Below are 18,611 nucleotides of genomic sequence, written 5' to 3'. Positions count from 1 at the left end.
TCACAGTTGAGGAAACTGAGGCAAATAGAAGTTAAGTGGATTGTCTATGCTCACACAGCTACTAAGTGACTAAGGACATCCTGACTCTAAGTCTAGCACCCTACCCTCTGTGCCATCAACTAATTCTGGTATATGTGCCAAATGCAGCTCTTCTTACAGCAGGCAAATAACTGGAAACTAAGATGCCCACCAACTGAAGAATGGCTGAATGAATTATATTATATGAATGTAAAAGAATATAATTTTAGTGTAAATTACTGACTGGGAATACTGGTATGCACTTAGCCAGTGTAAAGGGAGCAGAACCAGGAGAACAATTTATAACATAACAATAATTTTAAAAATACAAACAACTTTGAAAGACTTAAGAACTTTGATAAACACAATGACTAGATATGATCTCAAAGGAGTCATGATAAAGCATACTATCTCTAACATGTAACAGAGAGGTAATAAGAGGTGACTGAAGCTAAAGACTGATATACACACGTATATATGTATATCATATATGTATACATATATATGTAATATTGTTTGTCCTTATTTTTCAACAAAAGGAGCAGGTACAAGGAAGGAAAAATGTATTTTTTATAATTAGAGTAAGTTAAATTTTTAAAAATCATAGAAACAATGAATTATGTGAAAGAAAATGATAATGAAACAACACAGCAAAGTTTCTAGAATTTGCTAAAATTTTTTCTCAAAAGAAAAAAATTGGATCCCTACAAACATGAATTAATAAAATAGAACAGTGAAGATTAAAGAACTGAACATGAACATCAAAAAAAAATCAGAAAACAAGCAAATTTAAAATAAGCATGAAAGTAAAGCTATCAAAAATTGGAGAAGTAAATAAATTGGAAACCAAAATGATAATAAAAACTACAAGCGGATTGTTTGAAACAAAAACAAGATTGATAAACCTGTAGCGAATCTAACTAAAAGAAGGTGGTTTATTACCCAATTAACACAAGAGCAAATTAACACAGTGAAAACAAAAAAAAAACCAGGGAAAAAAAAGAATCATCAGAACCTACTATGCCCAGATATCAACAAAACTGAGCACATAAAACTATCGAGGATTTCTTTCAAAAACATAAAACAGCCAGAGTAACAGAAGACTTAATAGAGATCTTAAACAATGCAACTAAGGAAAGTAAAAGAACTAAGTGTAAAGAATCTAACAGAGGGGAGATGAGAATACCTTTTAATGTGACGGGAAATTTTTTTTACCAAACTTTTAAAGAATTAGTACTAATACTACAGAAATTATTCTCAAATATTGAGAAACTAATCTATGCGACTCCTTTTATGAGATAAATAAAACCATAATACCCAAACAAGGGAAGGATAAGGCAAAGGAGAACGACAGACCAATGTCGATGTCTATTGATTCAAAAATTTTAAATAAAATCCTGTCAAAAAGATTATAGCAATGTAACCAATAAATCATTCATTATGACAAAGTTGGATTTATATCAGGAATGCAAAGAAGTATAAGTACTATGAGAAATATTGTTGAAACATTAAAAACAAAAGCATAAAAACACATGATTATCAAGTAGTTGCAGAAAATGGCAACGATCAAGTACAACCCTCAAACCCTACAAAGTCCAGGGATAGAGAGGTCTTTTTTTTTTAAGGCAATTGGAGTTAAGTGACTTGCCCAGGGTCACACAGCTAGTAAGTGTCACATGTTTGGTCTGAGACCACATTTGAACTGAGGTCCTCTTGACTTCAGGGCCAGTGCTCTATCCACTGCACCACCTAGCTGCCCCTGAGGGATCTTTTTAAAAAAAATTATAAATAGTATCTCCTGAAAAACAAAAGCAAGCATCATGTGAAATGGGATTAACTTATAATACAAAAATGGATGAAAAGAAGATCAAAGCAAAGATCAGTTAAAATGACTGTAACAAACTATCCTCTGCATCATTGACTATAGCTACCATATTTGGACTCTGCATAGTCCCTTTGGGTTGCATGAAGCAGGAGAAATGGTATTAAAGAAAATCAAGATGGCTGAACCAGAGAAAGTATACACAAGGGAGATGCACACTAGAGTGAGGACCCAGTTGTAGAGCACTGAGGGATCATTTCTCAAGGTAAGTAAAACAAAGAATGATACCACTGAACAACATCACTTAGTTTTTTAAAAAGTATAGTACTAATGCTCTGCAAAAAGAAAAAAAAAGGTGATGGAGGAAGTGTATAACTGCCAAATAATTCTTTCCCATCTCAATAAGACATTTATCAGAATAATGTACATATATATCAAGACAATTCTTGGAAAGGAAATGGGCAGACTAAGATAAAGGGTATTTTGCAAGAAATCTTGTAGTAACATAGCTGAATGAAAGTTGTTGAGAAATACAAAATGCCACTGTAGGAAGCCAAGCCAATTGGTAGAAAGAGCTGCCACCATGGGGATCAACTTACCTTCCCTTTATTTGCTCTCTGTTTTGACCTTAGGCCATCTCAGAACCCATCCAGGAATTCTGGGTAGCACAAAGAACTCATCACTGAGGATGCTCTATCCACTTGCCTTCCCCCCTTTATTTAGTTGTCTTGCCTGTTCAAAGGACTTGGATGAAATGAGAATCAGCAACTCCATTCCTTCTGCTGTGATAGAGGACCAAGAGACCTAACTATTGCCTGGCTTCTATAGTCTGTCATCTTAGCTACCTATGTAACCAAAGAACCTGGTCTACTGATACACCCTAAAAGTTTCTAGTTCATTCCATTCCCATCATAGCTGAACTTTCTTTTAGTTGTTGCCTCTCACAACTGCAGCGTGAGCACCTCATGAGCAAGGACTGTCTCATTTTGGCTATTTATGTTAATAGAACTTAGTCGTGGAACATAGTGAAGAGTTAATAAATTCACCATGAAAAAGCTTTCAATTTAGTAAAGCAAAATGCTCCAAAAGGTCTTCCCCTAACAAGATATCTACCATGTATTTACTAAAATTCTACAAAATTCCTTAAAATAATGTAATAACAAAGATGACTTTGTTAGAAATAGCAGGCATGAAAAAAAGGTTATATTTGTCTACAAAGTATTTTCCATTGATAAGGAGGCCAGTTAATGCAGGGTTCAAGTGAAAAGACAAATTCTCTATAGACAATAGTCTTCCACGTGTTTCTGTTTGCAGATGAAATGAGATTCTTATATAAAATCCAAGAAAATCATAGTCTCTCTCTTAAATGAGACCCATACCCATTCAAGAAAAGTTAGTTCACTAAAGTATATAGGAAAAATCAAGTGGATTAAAAAAATGGTTAAGCCATGCCAACTAATAAGGCCCACTAGTACATATAACTTGTACAATAACTGAAGATGGATACTGATCTGGGCCTAGAACTGAACAGGATGAAGACCACGGGAAACTATTCAGCTTACTTTAATTACCTTAAGCTTTTCCCTGAAACAAAAGCCCATCTTTTGAATCAATAATCTTCCAGTGAAATATATGGCTTGGTGCCTTTAAGATTTAAAATTCAGTCAGCAGTCCTGACTGAAACAAGGCTCCAAATGAAGGCCAGCTTATCAAAGTTAGAGCTGGATACATGTTTTTCTGGAGTGGTAGCAGTGAAGGGGAGTGCTGTGAAGCTGGCATAAGTTCTGCAATCAAAATTAATCTAGTCAACAATCCTGTATGCCTACCAAAAGAAGTGAATGACAGGCTTGTGAAAATGCGATTGCAGGAAAATGCCATACCACCATCAGTGCATATGCTCCCACTACGACAAACCTTTATGAAGTCTGGGTGACTGTACGGTTAGAGTAGACAGACACTACTAGATAATGCAGGAAGTCCTCGGGAGGAATGGAGTCAGAAATAGCAATAGCAATGGTGCATCTCATGACCTTCTCATCACTAACACTGTCTTCTGTTTACCTAAGTGCAATAAAGCTCCATGGATGTACCTTTGCGACAAATATTGGCACTTAATAGACTATGTCACTGTAAGGAGAAGAGACGGATGAGATGTGAGAGTAACGAACATGATGTTTGGTACAGAGTGCTGGACTGATCATAGACTTATCTTCTCCAAGCTAAATATTTGCATCCTGCAAAAGCGGCTGCCCCACAGCAACATGATTACCAGAAAAGTTAATGTCAAGAGACTGGAGCACTTCTCAGAAGAACAATTCATTGCTAACTTGGAGGAAAAGCTGAGCCAACACACAGCTGGCAACAGTGGAGCAGAGAAGTGGACAAATTTCAGAGATTTGGTGCACAGCACTGCATTTGCTCATCTGGGTCAGAACACTCTGGTTTGATGAAAATGATGAGGAGGAGCCAAGATGGTGGAGTAAAAGCAGTGACTTACTTGAGGTCTCCCCCAAAACCTCTCCAAATCCCTATAAAAAAATGGCTCTAAATACATTCTAAAGCAGCAGAACCCACAAAAAGACAGAGTGAAACAAATTTCCAGCCCAAGACAACCTGGATGGTTGATCAGAAAGGTATATCATGCCAAGTAAGGAGAGGAACGTAGTTTGGAGTGGGCGCACAGGCAAAACAGGCCTCACAAACCTGGAGCAGGCCTTAGAGGACTGAATCACGGGCAGCTGTGGTAGTTTCCAGACTTCTCAACCCACAAAGGCCAAAGACAACTTGGAAGATCAATAGGAAAAATCTGTGACTGTGGTGGTGAGAGAGAAGCTCTGTTCTAGCCCTAGTACCACACTTTGGCCCCGGGGTGGCGGCTGCTTCAGGAGCTTCTGGCCCACAGACTGAGGGGCAATCAAGCGGCTGATCAGAGGGAAATTGTAGGAATCTCTTTGCTGGTGCTGAGGCAGGATTCTCTTGCTTTGCCCCTGTTTGGATCTGGGTCACAGTTCTAGGTGGTGGTCCTGGGGCAAGGAGGAGCACGGGTGGGGTGGAGCTCGTAGTGGTGGTAGAGAAGAGCAAATCCTCCTCACAGTTTCAAGGCAGAAAAGAGTGCTTGTGGTCACTCATAGACCAGAGCACAGGCCAGGAAAGCAGTAAACACCTTGCCCCTTAAAAACCAACTTGGAAGAAATGAAAATTTACAGGTCCCTAGAAGTATCTCTGAAAACAGCTCAAAAACCCCAAAGCTTGGGACAGTACATTCTCCACACTGGAAGCAGACCCTACCTTAACAAAGAGATTATAATTCAAGTAATTGGCTGGGATCATGACAAAACTGTGCAAAAAAGTCAGACCATAGAATTTTTGGTGACAAAGAAGATCAAAACATACAACCAGAAGAAGACAACAAAGTCAAAGCTCCTACATCCAAAGCCTTTGAGAAAAATATGAATTGGTCCCAGGCCATGGAAGAGCTCAAAAGGATTTTGAGAAGCAAGTAAGAAAGTAGAGGAAAAACTGGGAAAAGAAATGAGAGCGATGCAAGAAAATCATGAAAAACAAGTCAACAGCTTGCTAAAGGAGACCCAAAAAATACTGAAGAAAATAACACCTTAAAATAGCCTAACCCAAATGGCAAAAGATGTCCAAAAAGCCAATGAGGAGAAGAATGCCTAAAAAGCAAAATTGGCCAAATGGAAAAGGAAGTCCAAAAGCTTACTGAAGAAAATACTTCCTTAAAAATTAGAATGGAGCAAATGGAAGCTAGTGACTTTATGAGAAATCAAGACATTGTAAAACAAAAAAGAATAAAAAATAGAAAACAATGTGAAATATCTTATTGGAAAAACAACTGACCTGGAAAATAGATCCAGGAGAGAGAATTTAAAAATTATTGGACTATCTGAAAGCCATGATCAAAAAAAGAGCCTAGACATCATCTTTCAAGAAATTATCAAGGAAAACTGCCCTGATATTTTAGAACCAGAGGGCAAAATAGAAATTGAAAGAATCCACTGATCACCTCCTGAAAGAGATCCCCAAAGGAAAACTCCTAGGAATATTGTAGCCAAATTCCAGAGTTCCCAGGTCAAGGAGAAAATATTGCAACAGCAGAAAGAAACAATTCAAGTATTGTGGAAACACAATCAGGATAACACAAGATTTAGCAGCTTCTACATTAAGGAGCAGGGCATGGAATATAATATTCCAGAGGGCAAAGGAGATAGGATTACAACCAAGAATCACCTACCCAGCAAAACTGAGTATAATCCTTCAGGGGAAAAAATGGTCATTCAGTGAAATAGAGGACTTTCAAGCATTCTTGATGAAAAGACCAGAGCTGAATAGAAAATTTGACTTTCAAATACAAGACTCAAGTGGAACATGAAGAGGTAAACAGGAAAGAGAAATCATAAGGGACTTACTAAGTTGAACTGTTTACATTCCTGCATGGAAAGATGATATTTGTAACTCATGAGACCTTTGTCAGTATTAGGGTAGTTGGAGGGAAAAAATTGTATGTATGTATATAGTGATAATAGAAGATAGATAGAGGCACAGGGTGAGTTGAAGATGAAGGGTGATATCTGGAGAATAAAATTAAGGGTGAGAGAGGATTATACGGAGAAGAAGAAAGGGAGAGGTAGTAGGGTAAATTATCTCACAAAACAGACAAGAAAAGGTTTTACAGGAGGGGAAAATGGGGAAGGTGAGAGGAATGAGTGAATCTTATTCTCATAGGATTTGGCTTAAGGAGGGAATAACATACACACTCAATTGGGTATGGAAATCTGTCTTACCCTACAGGAAAATAGGGGGAGAAGGGGACAAGAGAGCAGGGGATGATAGAGAGGAGGCAGATTGGGAAAGGGTAATCAGAAGAAATACTTCTGAGGAGGGACAGGGTCAAAGAAAGAATAGAATAAATGGAGGGCAGGATAGGATTAAGGGAAATAGAGTTAGTTTTTCACAACATGTCTACTGGAAGTGTTTTGCATAACTGCACATATATAACCTATATTGAGTTGCTTGCCTTTTCAATGAGGGTGGTGGGAGGGAGGAAGAGAGAAAATTTGAAACCTAAAGTTTCAAAAAACATATGTTTAAAAAAAATGTTTTCACATGCAACTGGGAAACAAGAAATAAAGGAAATGGGGTATGGAAATCTATCCTGCCCTACAGCAAAATAGAAGGGGAAGGGGATAAGAGAAGGGGGGAAGATAGAAGGAGGCAGATTAGGGGAAGGGGTATACAGAATGCATGCCATCTTGGGGTGGGGGGAGGATGAGATGGGAGAAAATCTGGAACTCAAAGTCTTGTGGAAGTGAATGTTGAAAACTAAAAACAAAAAAAGAAAATTAAAAAAAAAGTTCATGGTAAAATCATCAGTATTATATGTCAATTTCAAGCTTGCTTGGGATTGGGATAATGGACGATGTTCTCACACTCTCCCAGTCACCAATGGAGCGAAACAAAGCTGTGTGCTTACTCCCATGCTTTTTAGCATGATGTTTTCAGCAACATCACATGCCTCAAGGTCAGCTACTGCATTGACAATACATTATTTAACTTGAAAAGGCTACAAGTCAAGACTAAACTGGAGGGAGAGTTGGTGCATGATTTTTTTTTGTTTGCAGATGACTGTACACTCAGTGCAGCCTCTTAAGCTGAGATGCAACGAAGTATGGATTAATTATCTGTTGCTTTGCTAATTTTGGCCTAACAATTAACACCAAGAAAGCACAGCTGCTCCACCAGCCAGCATCACACCATCCATAAGTGTAACCACAGCAAGTAGAGAAGTTCTGAATACTGTGGATAAGTTCACTTACCTTGGTAGTGCACTTTCCAGGGATGTACACATTGATAATGGGATTGATGTACGCATTGCCAGAGCTAGCTCTGTGTCTGGCAGGCTCCGAAGAAAAGTGTGGGAGAGAAGAGTATTAGACTGACTACCAAACTGAAGGTCTACAGAGCTGTTGTGCTGACCTCATTGTGATATGCCTGTGAAATCTGGACAGTACAGTGCCATACCAGGAAACCAAATCACTTCCATTTGAACTGTCTTAGGAAGATTCTGAAGATTACCTGGCAGGATAAGGTACCAGACACTGAGGTCCTTTCTTGAACTACACTGCCAAGCACTTAAACTCTACTGCAGGGAGGCAACTTGATGGGCCATCAAATGCCAAATGCATGCTTGCCAAAAAAGACTATTTTATGGAGAACTTACACAAGGCAGGTGCTCACATGGTGGTCAGAAGATGCAATGCAAGGATCAAGGTCTCTCTAAAGAACTTCGGAATTTATTGCGCAACACAGGAGATGCTGGCAAAGGATTGCCCAGCATGATGTACCTGCATCAAAGAAGGCACTGTACTCTACGAACAAAGCAGAATTGAAATAGCTCAAAAGAAACATGACATGTGCAAATTTGCACCCCAAATGTTTACATGGACTAATTGTGCCTGACTTGTGGTAGAGCCTTCCAAGATCATAACGGTCTGATCAGCCATGGTCAGACACAATGTAACTTGACTCCAACATAGTGATGTCATTTTGGTCCTCTTCAAGAACGAAGGGCAACAACCCACCAACCAACCAATATCTGAATAAGTCATGAAAGTGGAAGTTTAAGAAGAAAATAGCTATAAGCTTTAGAAAGATTTATTAAGAGTTAGCCTAGACACTGCATCTCAGACATAGGACCCACAAAGAAATTACCTCTCTACCATGGAATGATGTAGTCTTTTCACACCTCATATCAATCTCAAGTGGCTCGAAAAGTTTAGGGTCACTTGTACCTCTAAAATAGATCTAAGCCTATACTTGGGTCAATGCCATGAATGATAACTAAAAACTGCCTGATTCTTAGAGTGTTGCGGGCCACTGCATATGGCCATTGAGGAAGGGGAAACAATAAGCATTTATTAAGCTCGCAACATGTGCGAGGCACCAGGATGAAACAATCCCCATTCATAAGGAACTGACATTTTAATGAGAGAGAAATACATTTAAAAATATGTAGAATGAAAGAAAACATATACAAAGTAAATATAAATTAGCTTGGGAAAGAGTGCACTAGCAGCGAGGGGGAATCAAGAATAGCTTCACATAGAGGGCACTGTTTGAGCTGTGTGTTCAGGAATAAAGGGATCTCTGAAGGAGAGTAAAGAAGAGGAGGGAGTGCATTCGAGGCATGTGGGTCAGCCAAGGGTGGAGATGGCTCAGAGATGGGAAAGGGAATGTTGTGTATGAGAAAGAGAAAGGCCAGGTTGTTGAACTGCAAAGTATAGGAGAGGAAGCAATAATCAATGAGGCTGGAAAGAGAATGTGAAGCCAGGCTTTTTAGGGCTTTAAAAGATAAATAGAGGAATGTATATTTCCTCCTAAAGGTAACAGAAAGCCACTGGAATTGATTGTGAAGAGAAGTGAAAAGGTCAGATCAGCACTTAAGAAAATGAATTTGGCAATATGTGTAGGAAGGACTGAAATGTGGAGAGACTTAGGGTGAAGGGACCAGTTAAGAGGCTGTTGCAAAATATAATGGCCTGAATTAACATCACTGAAGCCTGAATAATGAAAAGGAATCAGATAAATGGGAAGATTTGGCAAATGATTACATATGTGGGAAGGGGAAGAAAAGGAAATCCAGGTTAATGCCAAGGTTACAAAACTGGGAAAACGGAAGGATGGTGTACCTTCAACAGAAATAGAGAAGTGTGGAAGAGAGGAAGGCTTAGGGTAAAAGATAATGATTTTGATTTTTGCATACTGAGTTTAGATGTTTTCAGGACATATACTTTGAAATCTCCAAAAGGCAAGTATCAGTGTGGTGTACTAAATATCAGGAGAGAGAATGGGGCTGGATACACAGACCCGGGAGTCACATGCACTGAGATGACAGTTAAATTAATGGAAGCTGATGAGGAATCCAAGAGAGAAATCATAGAGGATGAAGAGAAAAGAGGCTATTAACAGAACACTGGGGGGGTCAAAAAAAGGGAATGACATATTGAACAAAGGAACCTGAAGAGAGTTCAGACAGGTAAGAGGTGAACCCAATGAGATGAAAATCATTAAAAACAAGAAAGAAATAAGTATGTAGGAACAGAGAGTGGTAACTAGTGTCAAATGCAGCATAAAGGTCAAGAAGGGTTTTAGGACCAAGAAAGAACTGTCATATTTCGCAGTTAAGAAATTACTTGTAACTGGAGAGAGAGGACTTTTTCCCCTTGTTATTTAATGGGATACAATGGTAAAATAATTTATCACTCTAGGGGCCAACCTACTGACAATAAGCTTTTCTCTATGTAGCAAGAATATTCTTGGAATGCCAAGTATATGGCCTGTCAGTACGCAAACTCTTTCCAGCTTTTCAGAAAATGTCAGAGCTCGGGATCCATGTAAATAGCCTTCTAGTACTTAGGATTACTTTAATTATTACTTGATGATGCAGTAAAGTAAAAATTCTTGGATTAGAGTTTAGATGCAGAGTTCGTATGCATATACACATATATAAACAGCGTTCTATTATTTAATATTATCCTAATGATTTATAAAACGTCTTACTTAAATCAACACCTAATAGCTCTATTTTTATATTAAGGGTGAGGTCTGGCACACTGTCAAGGAGCATACTGATTGTGTCACAACCAGGAGAATGGTCATGTACCGATAGCAATACAAGAAAGGGAGAAAGGGAGACTGTGCAGGGCATGGCATAAAGACAGCTTACATAAAATTATTTCCATACGGATGTGTATGGATGGCGATATGATTGAAGTAAATTAACATTAGTGAGAGAAATGATTATTTCTTTCTTATATTTAATAGCTAATTATTGTATTGGGACCAAGGTTTTTCCCCTTTTCTCCTTCCTCATCCAGAGATCAACCAGAGTGGGAAATCTTTTGCAAAGATTTACCCAGGCCAAGATCTAATCAGACAGTAAAAAAAATTCTACATTTGGGCCAAAGGGAGGATTCTTACTTACTGTGTTTACTCAGACAGGTCTGAGGTCTTCCTTTTGTTAGATAGGTGATATGGAAATTGACAAGGCTTTTTGACCAAGATTTGGGTAATGCAAGTCATGCATCCCAAGACCCTCACTGTAATACAGTCCAACTTCTCATTGTAATATTCATTTTTTTATTAATTGTTAACCAATCAGAATTGAATGCCATCCTCAGGAATGCCTACTCTTCCAAGAGTCCACCACCAGGAGGGGTTTTTGGTCTAAGAGAGATGGCCAAATGACCATCCTTTTATTAACAAACATGCTATCCTTATTAATAAAATGATTGAGTTACCCAGAATCTATGTCTCTTGAACTTTTTAAAATGCCACATTAGGCATGGAATGGAAGGGGGATGGAAGATTTGAGCATATGGAGGTAATAAAAGATATTACTAAAACACCTTCCATTTCAGTTTACAGTTTTCAAAGCAATTTCATACACTTGATGATCAAATTCAATGCATGCTATGTAGGACAGTGCTTTGTAGGACAGGAATTATTACCATTATTTTACAAATGAGGAAACTGAGGCTTAGAAGGGTTAAAGGAGTTATCCAATGTTACACAGCTAATAACTTGTAGAACAAACTCCATCTGACTCATAGCCCATAGTTCTTTGTTCTACTTACTGGTGCTTGGTTCCCTACTCTTCTTATTAAAGCTATATTAATTCTATTTCCATGATCATTTTTGACCACTCTTCCCCACCTTCCATTTTGATTAAAAGAAAAGTGCTAGACATTATAGGCTGCTTCTTAGATTTAGCTGTTTTTATTTGTCTAAGATGCCAATTTCACTTTTAAATATGAAAATCCTTATTGAAAAATGGAAACTAGTTAGACAAAAAATATTCACACATAAATATACCCAATTTTTTTCAACACAGGTTAAAAACCAAATGCAAGTAGGAAATAAATAAGTTCGTGAAAAGAGAACTACTACAGCAAAGTTCTTATTCCTTTTTGTGTCACGAAGCCCTCAGGCAATCTAATATATTCAGACATCTCAAATTGGATGTTCATTAGAGATCTTAAACTCAACAAGTCCAAAACAGAACTCATTATCAAAGGCAATACTATCTTTCCAGTCCCTCAGGCTCACAACCTAGGTGTCATTCTGGATTACTCAAAGTCTCTCACCCCAATCTCCAATCTGTTGCTAAGGTCTGTGGAATTCACCTTTGCAACATCTCTCCAAGACACCCCCTTTTGTATTCTGATACTGCCACCACTGGAGTATAGACCCTCATCATGTCACATTTTGAATAGTGCAACAGCCTGCTGGTGGGTCTGCCTGCCTGAAGTTCCTTCTCACTCTAATCTACTCTCCATTAAGTCATCAAAGTGATTTTCCTAAAATACAATACTGATCACGTCACTCCCCTACTCAATAATCTCCAGTGCCTATCTGGCACCTCCAGGAGCAAATACAAAATGTTCTGTGTGGCATTCAAAGCCCTTCATCACCTAGCTCCTTCCCACCTTTCAAGTCTTCTTACACCTTACTCCCCATTTACTCTATGACTCTGTAACACTGGCCTCCTGGCTTCCATAAACAATACCCTCAATTCCAGGTATCTTCTCTGGCTGTCCTCCAAGCCTGGAATACTTTCCTTCCTGAACTCCATCTACTGACTTTCCTGCCTTAAAGTCTTAACTAAAATTCCAACTTCTAAAGGTAGCCTTTCACAATTCCTTTTAATTCTAGTGCCTTTTCTTTGTTATTTCTTCTTGTTTATTCTGAATATAGCTTGCTTTGTATATATGCTTGCATGTTATCTCCTCCATTAGATTGTAAGCTTCTTGAGGACAGAGACTGTCTTTTGCCTTTTTTTGTATCCCCAGCACCTGAAATTTAGTAGGAATTTAATAAATACTTATTGATTGATTGACTGAGTACTCAGTACATGCTTAAAACTATGCAGAGCATTTTGGGATAAGAAGACCACAGAATTTAGAGCTGAAGAGGCTCTTAGAGATGTGGTATATAAAACCATTACAAGAAAATTTGCTAGTTGTAGAGAAGTGTACAGTTTTGTTGGAGAGATGAGAGTTTGGACATATAAACTGAATAAAGAACAAAGAAGTATAAACTAATGAAGGCATCATGGCTTAGTGGAAAGATTCATTTGAAGTTAGAGGGCATTGTTTTCTACCCTGGTTCTGCCAGTTTTTGTTTGACTTTCAGCAACTCACAACTTCCTTTAGTGTTATTTTCCTCACCTGTAAAATGAAGGTGTTGGACTAGATGATCTTTAAGATTCTTTTCTAGATTTAAAACTGATTCTAAATACCAAGCTGCATGGCAATTCTGTAAGCACCTATAATTAGTAGAGATTATCAGTTTCTGAAATAATCAAAGGCAGCTTCACAGAGGAAGAGTATTGAAAACTGGATGCGATTCAATAGGCAAAAAATATGAAAGGATTGCATGGAGAATTGTATGAATCAAGACAGAGATAAATAAGAATGGTGTGACTGTGTGTGTACGGGTGACATACAGGGGCAAGAGGGAGAAGAGAATTTGGGGAAGCTATGTTTACTTGTGTGGAGGAGCATCTGAGTTGGGGAACAGCAAAAGATAAAATTCATTAGATAGGTTAGGGCCAAGTTATGAAGGGCTCTGAGTATCAAGCTAAGAAATTTTGACTTAATGTGTTAGGTATAAAGCAACTCTCAAGTTTTGCTAGATATTCCTTCAAGAAACATTTATTTAAACTTACCATGTATAAAGCATGGGTCTAGATGAAAGTGGTTTTTTATTCATTTTTATTTGGCGGTTGTGTGTGAAACTGATCAAGGGCTGAAGAAAAAGTGTGTACAGATACACATACAAAAATAACATATCAAAATAATAGGCAAGGTTGGAAAACAGGAAATTAAAAAAAAATGGGTCAGGACTATAACCCTACTATTTAGGTTAAGTGTGAAGTTCTTATATATAACCTTTGGGTTGAGAGTTGGGAGAAAGAGTGTTTGAGGATAGGCTCCCAAGGAATACAAGTAACATGAAAAAGAGGATTCTCCTGACTATTCTGACAACAAAAGCAACTTGGGTCATTAAACAATTTATTAAATTAGATGTTTTCAATTTAAATAGATATCAAATAAATGGGCATGGTAATTATCATGTAAATAGAACAAATAAAAAAAGTTGTTTTTAAAACAATCTGTTACACAAATTTTATGAATAAATTTGAAGTACTAATGAAAATATATTCCATACTGTTATGGATACATAGTCACCAAATCATATTTTTATGTAAGACTAAATAATATGTAATCAATGAAGTACCAAACACTAAATTTTAGTGTATTATTTTCTAACCACTAACACACCTACACCTATATGTGTTATACACTACTCTAGAAAGCCTGTACTATTTCCATCTAAATTTCCTGGAATAGCACTTAGCACTGACTTGTGTATAAACAGGTACTTAAGATAGGCTATTTTCAAGACTAATCCAAGGATAATGAAATTGTCTAAAGAGGGTGCTTTACTCTTTGGACTTTAAAAATATCTTGAATCTTTAAAGAGATTCCTATAAAAGAACATGATACTAGTTATGAACACTACAGTGGCCATTACATGCTTTCATTGAAAAGCAAGATACACATACAGTCTTGGGAAAACTACTGAGGTGGGATTTTAAAGAAAGAAGTCTAATTTGTAACTTATGTAATTAAATGTAACTCTGTGAAAAATATGTACCAGTATCAAGTAAATACGTGTGGATATCAAAAGAAGGTTAAAGAAGAAATATGTTTAGTCTATAATTCTAGCATTGTACTCTATCACCAAATGACACAAAAAAAGAAGGTTAAGCCTCTTGTCCTCAATGAGTTTTCAATCTAAATGGCTGAGGTTACAATCTAATTATTTTTTTAAAAGTTAATGTCTAAAAGAAATTTTACAAATGGCAAAAAATAAAAATAAAATCAACAATATTTCCTATAACTGGTCTCCATGTTATTTAACATGGACTGTTTAACAAGGCCGTTTTGAATATTGAAAATGTTTTTAATAATATTTACCTGACTTGGATTCTTTGTGATTTAGATCTTGGGAAGAACGTACATTTCAATGCTATTTTACCTTTACAGAAAGGCTCAAGCAAACTAAATTTGAAGACTGGCAACTGTGGGAAGAACACCATATGGGCCACTGAAGGTAATTACAAAACAAGTTAGAAAACAGTTCCTGACCCTAAGGATGCAATTGGCTGGAAAATACATATAATTCTGTAGTACTCAGTCCGCCAGGAGGTACATATCACATACTAGAGATCTTTCAACGCAGCAAAGGTATTACCATGGCTAAGAAATTTGGTTGCTGAGCCTCTTTTAGAAATAAAGACAGTTGTTAAAAAATCCAGGAAAATTATAATGAAATGAAGCAGAATAGAAAAAAGTTATAGAGATTTTTAAAATACCAAAGAACACAACTAAAGGCAAGATTGTTACACAAGGAAATGGAAAGGCTGACAAGATTACTGAAATGGAAAAAAAGCTCAGAAAATAACTGAAATGCTGGTGACAGTTGGACATGGGGAAAATGCTTGAAGTATTCTTGGAAATACTGAAGAAAAAAAATCTAATCATTATATTTTGGGAAATGTGCAAAATCTTTTAAAAACAATTAAAAAAAGCAATCTTCTGGAAATAAACAGAATTCAGAGAACTGTAACATGAAGAAATTCCAAATTCAACTCACCCAGGCACATTATCTTCAGACTTCAAAACTATGATGACAAAAATTTTTCAAGCTGCTAAAAGAAGAAAGACATAATTACTTAACAAAGAAGCATTAAACAGTGTTTGAGAAAAAAAAATTATTTTTTAACAAAAAACACAAATGACCAAAGAAACTGAAAAAAAGTTTGTATAATATGGATTTCCAATGTAATATCAACTTCTAAGTAAAGCTAAGAATTCTTTTTAAAAACAAAAACATTCATTTAAAAACCCAGAGAAGCTTAAAGCATATGTAGAGCAAACTACACGACTTTTAAAAAAAAGTCTTACTTGAGGTAGCATGAGAGATTTAAGAACTTAACTATGGTTGTAAATACTGTTAGCTGTTATAGCAGAGATTTTTTCCACAGGATGATATAAATAAATCAACTTATACTGGTTATGAAATTACTAAAACAGTTTGGAGGAAAAACAAGTATGGCAACAGAGAGATAGATAATGAAAAAAAGAAAAAGTAAAAGTGCTTTACAATGTTGTAGAACTTAAAAAGCTGGGTGAATAAGGAGAAAAGTCATTGTCAGGATTCTCTTCATAGAAGAGCAGGGAAAAGATGAGTTTTATATGTATTTGAGTCAAAATACAAAGTGTAGTGCTTTTTTCTGTTTTTTTTTTTTAGTTTTTGACTTAGGACTAGAATGAGTTTTTCAAAAGACATATATAGATTTAAATAGAAATAATGGAATAAATGTTATCATGAAGTATGTTAGAGCAAAAAATGTTGAACTACACTAAAAATACTTGACAAAGTGAAATGTAAAGTAGAAGGCACAAAGAGAAAATTTTAAAACTCACAAAAATTAAAAGCATTGCCCAAAAAAAGATACACTAATTTTGAGGGTTTTTAAAAATTATTAAATGCAGACCTGTCACTTGATTATGTGGAGAAAAATGCCATATGGAAACTCCCCCCATCCTTGCACAGCAGCTAATCCTACCTGACATTGTTCTAGAGAAGACTGCAGGGACCTGAGTGGATAAGTGATCTGCCCTCAGTCATAAAGTTAGCTTATATTAGAGCAAAGACTTGAAGCCATATTCAACCCAGGTTGATTCCCAAAGAGAACAAGACCTTTTCCCATACCCCACCCTATTTTTCTTTTAAAATATATAAAATATTGAGCAATAGGGTAACAATTTTAAAAATTGGGAGTATATTAATGCAATGGAATACTATAATGTAAGTAAGACTGCCAAGCACAAAAACATGAAGAAATCTAGAAAGATTTTGAATAATGCAAAACAAAAATAGTACATGCTATGAACATACATGAGAAAACTGCAGCCTGATAAGGATTTAAAAGGAGGGACTGAAAAAATCTCCTGACATATTATGCTTTGAAATTAATAAATTTACAATTTGGAACTATGCCCAAAAGGCTACAAAAATGTTCATACCCTTTAATCCAGCAATAGCACTTCTAGGGCTATATCCCAAAGAGATCAAACAAATGGGAAAGGGACCCACATGTACAAAAATATACATAGCAGCTCTTTTTGTGGTAGAATTGGAAATTGAGAGGATGCCCATCAATTGGGGAATGGCTGAGCAAGTTGTGCTATATGAATGTAATGGAATACTATTGTACTATAAGAAATGATGAACAGGTTGACTTCAGAAAAACCTGGGAAGACTTACATAGTCTGATGCTGAGTGAAATGAGCAGAACCAAGAGGGCTTTGTACGCAATAGCAGCCACATTATGCAATGACTAAGAATGTTAAACTGAACCCTTCTCAGCATTACGAGGATCTAAGATATCTCCAGAGGCCTCGGGATGGAAAATGCTGCCCACATCCAAAGAAAGAACTATGGAAGTCGAATCGCTCTCACTTATTTTTACCTTCTGTTGAGTTTTGTTTCATTTTTCTGATGGTTCCCCCTATTGGTTTTAATTTTTACTTACAACTTCACTAATGTGAAAATATGTTTAATGGGTATGTAAACGTAAAGCCTATATCAGATTGTGCGCCGTTTTGGGGAGGGTGGGGGGGAGAAAAAGGGAGAAAAAATTTTCAACTCAAAAGCATATGGAAAAAAAATTAAAAAAATAAAAATTAAAAAGATTTGGAAAAAAATAAAAAAATAAAAAAAATAAAAAGTACTGGAGATGAACATGCAAAAAAAAAGAAGAAATTAATAAATTTAAATGTAACTCTCTACATAAAGACCTACCTAACTGGAAAGGAATTCAATGTATCAAATGACATATTGATATATCAATTTACTAGTGACATACTGACCTACTATAGGGAGGCAACTCACATAAAACAGTCCCTTAATCATTTGTTTTCACTGAGTAGAATTCTTTTTTTTTTAATTTTTGGCAACCAACTAATAATGAACATAACAGCTTACATTCTCATTCAGTCAACTGTATGATTGTGACATGTTCTATTATTGAATACTGCATGTGAAGTCCTGTTGTTTCACTTCAAAAATGCCCTCATTTCTTATGCACATGAACTTCTTAAAAATTTTATACAAAGCAAAAAAGGCACACACATCAGTGTTGCTATTTCCTTGGTCATCTTTTTTTGGGAACCAATGAAGTACAAGATTTTCCCCATATCACTGTATTGCCTCCAACATGGATCTCACACTAATATATGTAAAAAATACATGCATATATACACATGTATGCATAAATATGTGGATGAATGTATATTTATATATACACATATGTATGCTTGATCTAATCTGGTTGTTTTCCTGATATTTGTTCTCTTTAGTGTCACTTTTACTTCTTCTGTAGGCATTTCCAGGGATTGTAATATTAGCATCCAAGTCTGATGGTGCCACTATTCTTAATGGACAAAAAAGTCAAAATTATTTGGCAAATCTTTTCCACTTTTTTTTGTCTGTTGTCTTCCTTCCATTTTCATCCTTTGCTTTTGAGATTACTGTGCTTAACTGGATGTTTAACCAAGCTTTCTTTAGACTCCACTGCTTTTTTTCCCTCCATAACATGACATTGCTTAAAGCTGTTTAT

At 36.4% G+C, this 18,611-nt stretch overlaps 1 protein-coding gene across 2 annotated transcripts in view; it reads right to left on the bottom strand.

Moving 5' to 3' along the window:
- The window catches only part of MBD5 (methyl-CpG binding domain protein 5), a 442,356-nt gene that overhangs the window by 294,019 nt on the left and 129,726 nt on the right, over window positions 1–18,611 (bottom strand). For both annotated transcript variants that reach the window (XM_020984741.2, XM_020984744.2), the window contains exon 2: window positions 15,581–15,635. The gene's annotated coding sequence lies outside the window, so the exon portion shown is untranslated. The remainder of the gene's footprint in view (window positions 1–15,580; window positions 15,636–18,611) is intronic.

Source organism: Phascolarctos cinereus, unplaced genomic scaffold (genome assembly GCF_003287225.1).
Source record: "Phascolarctos cinereus isolate Bilbo 61053 unplaced genomic scaffold, phaCin_HiC Scaffold_726;HRSCAF=1367, whole genome shotgun sequence".
Lineage (NCBI taxonomy): Eukaryota > Metazoa > Chordata > Mammalia > Diprotodontia > Phascolarctidae > Phascolarctos > Phascolarctos cinereus.
This window is presented reverse-complemented; position numbering and strand designations above follow the sequence as displayed.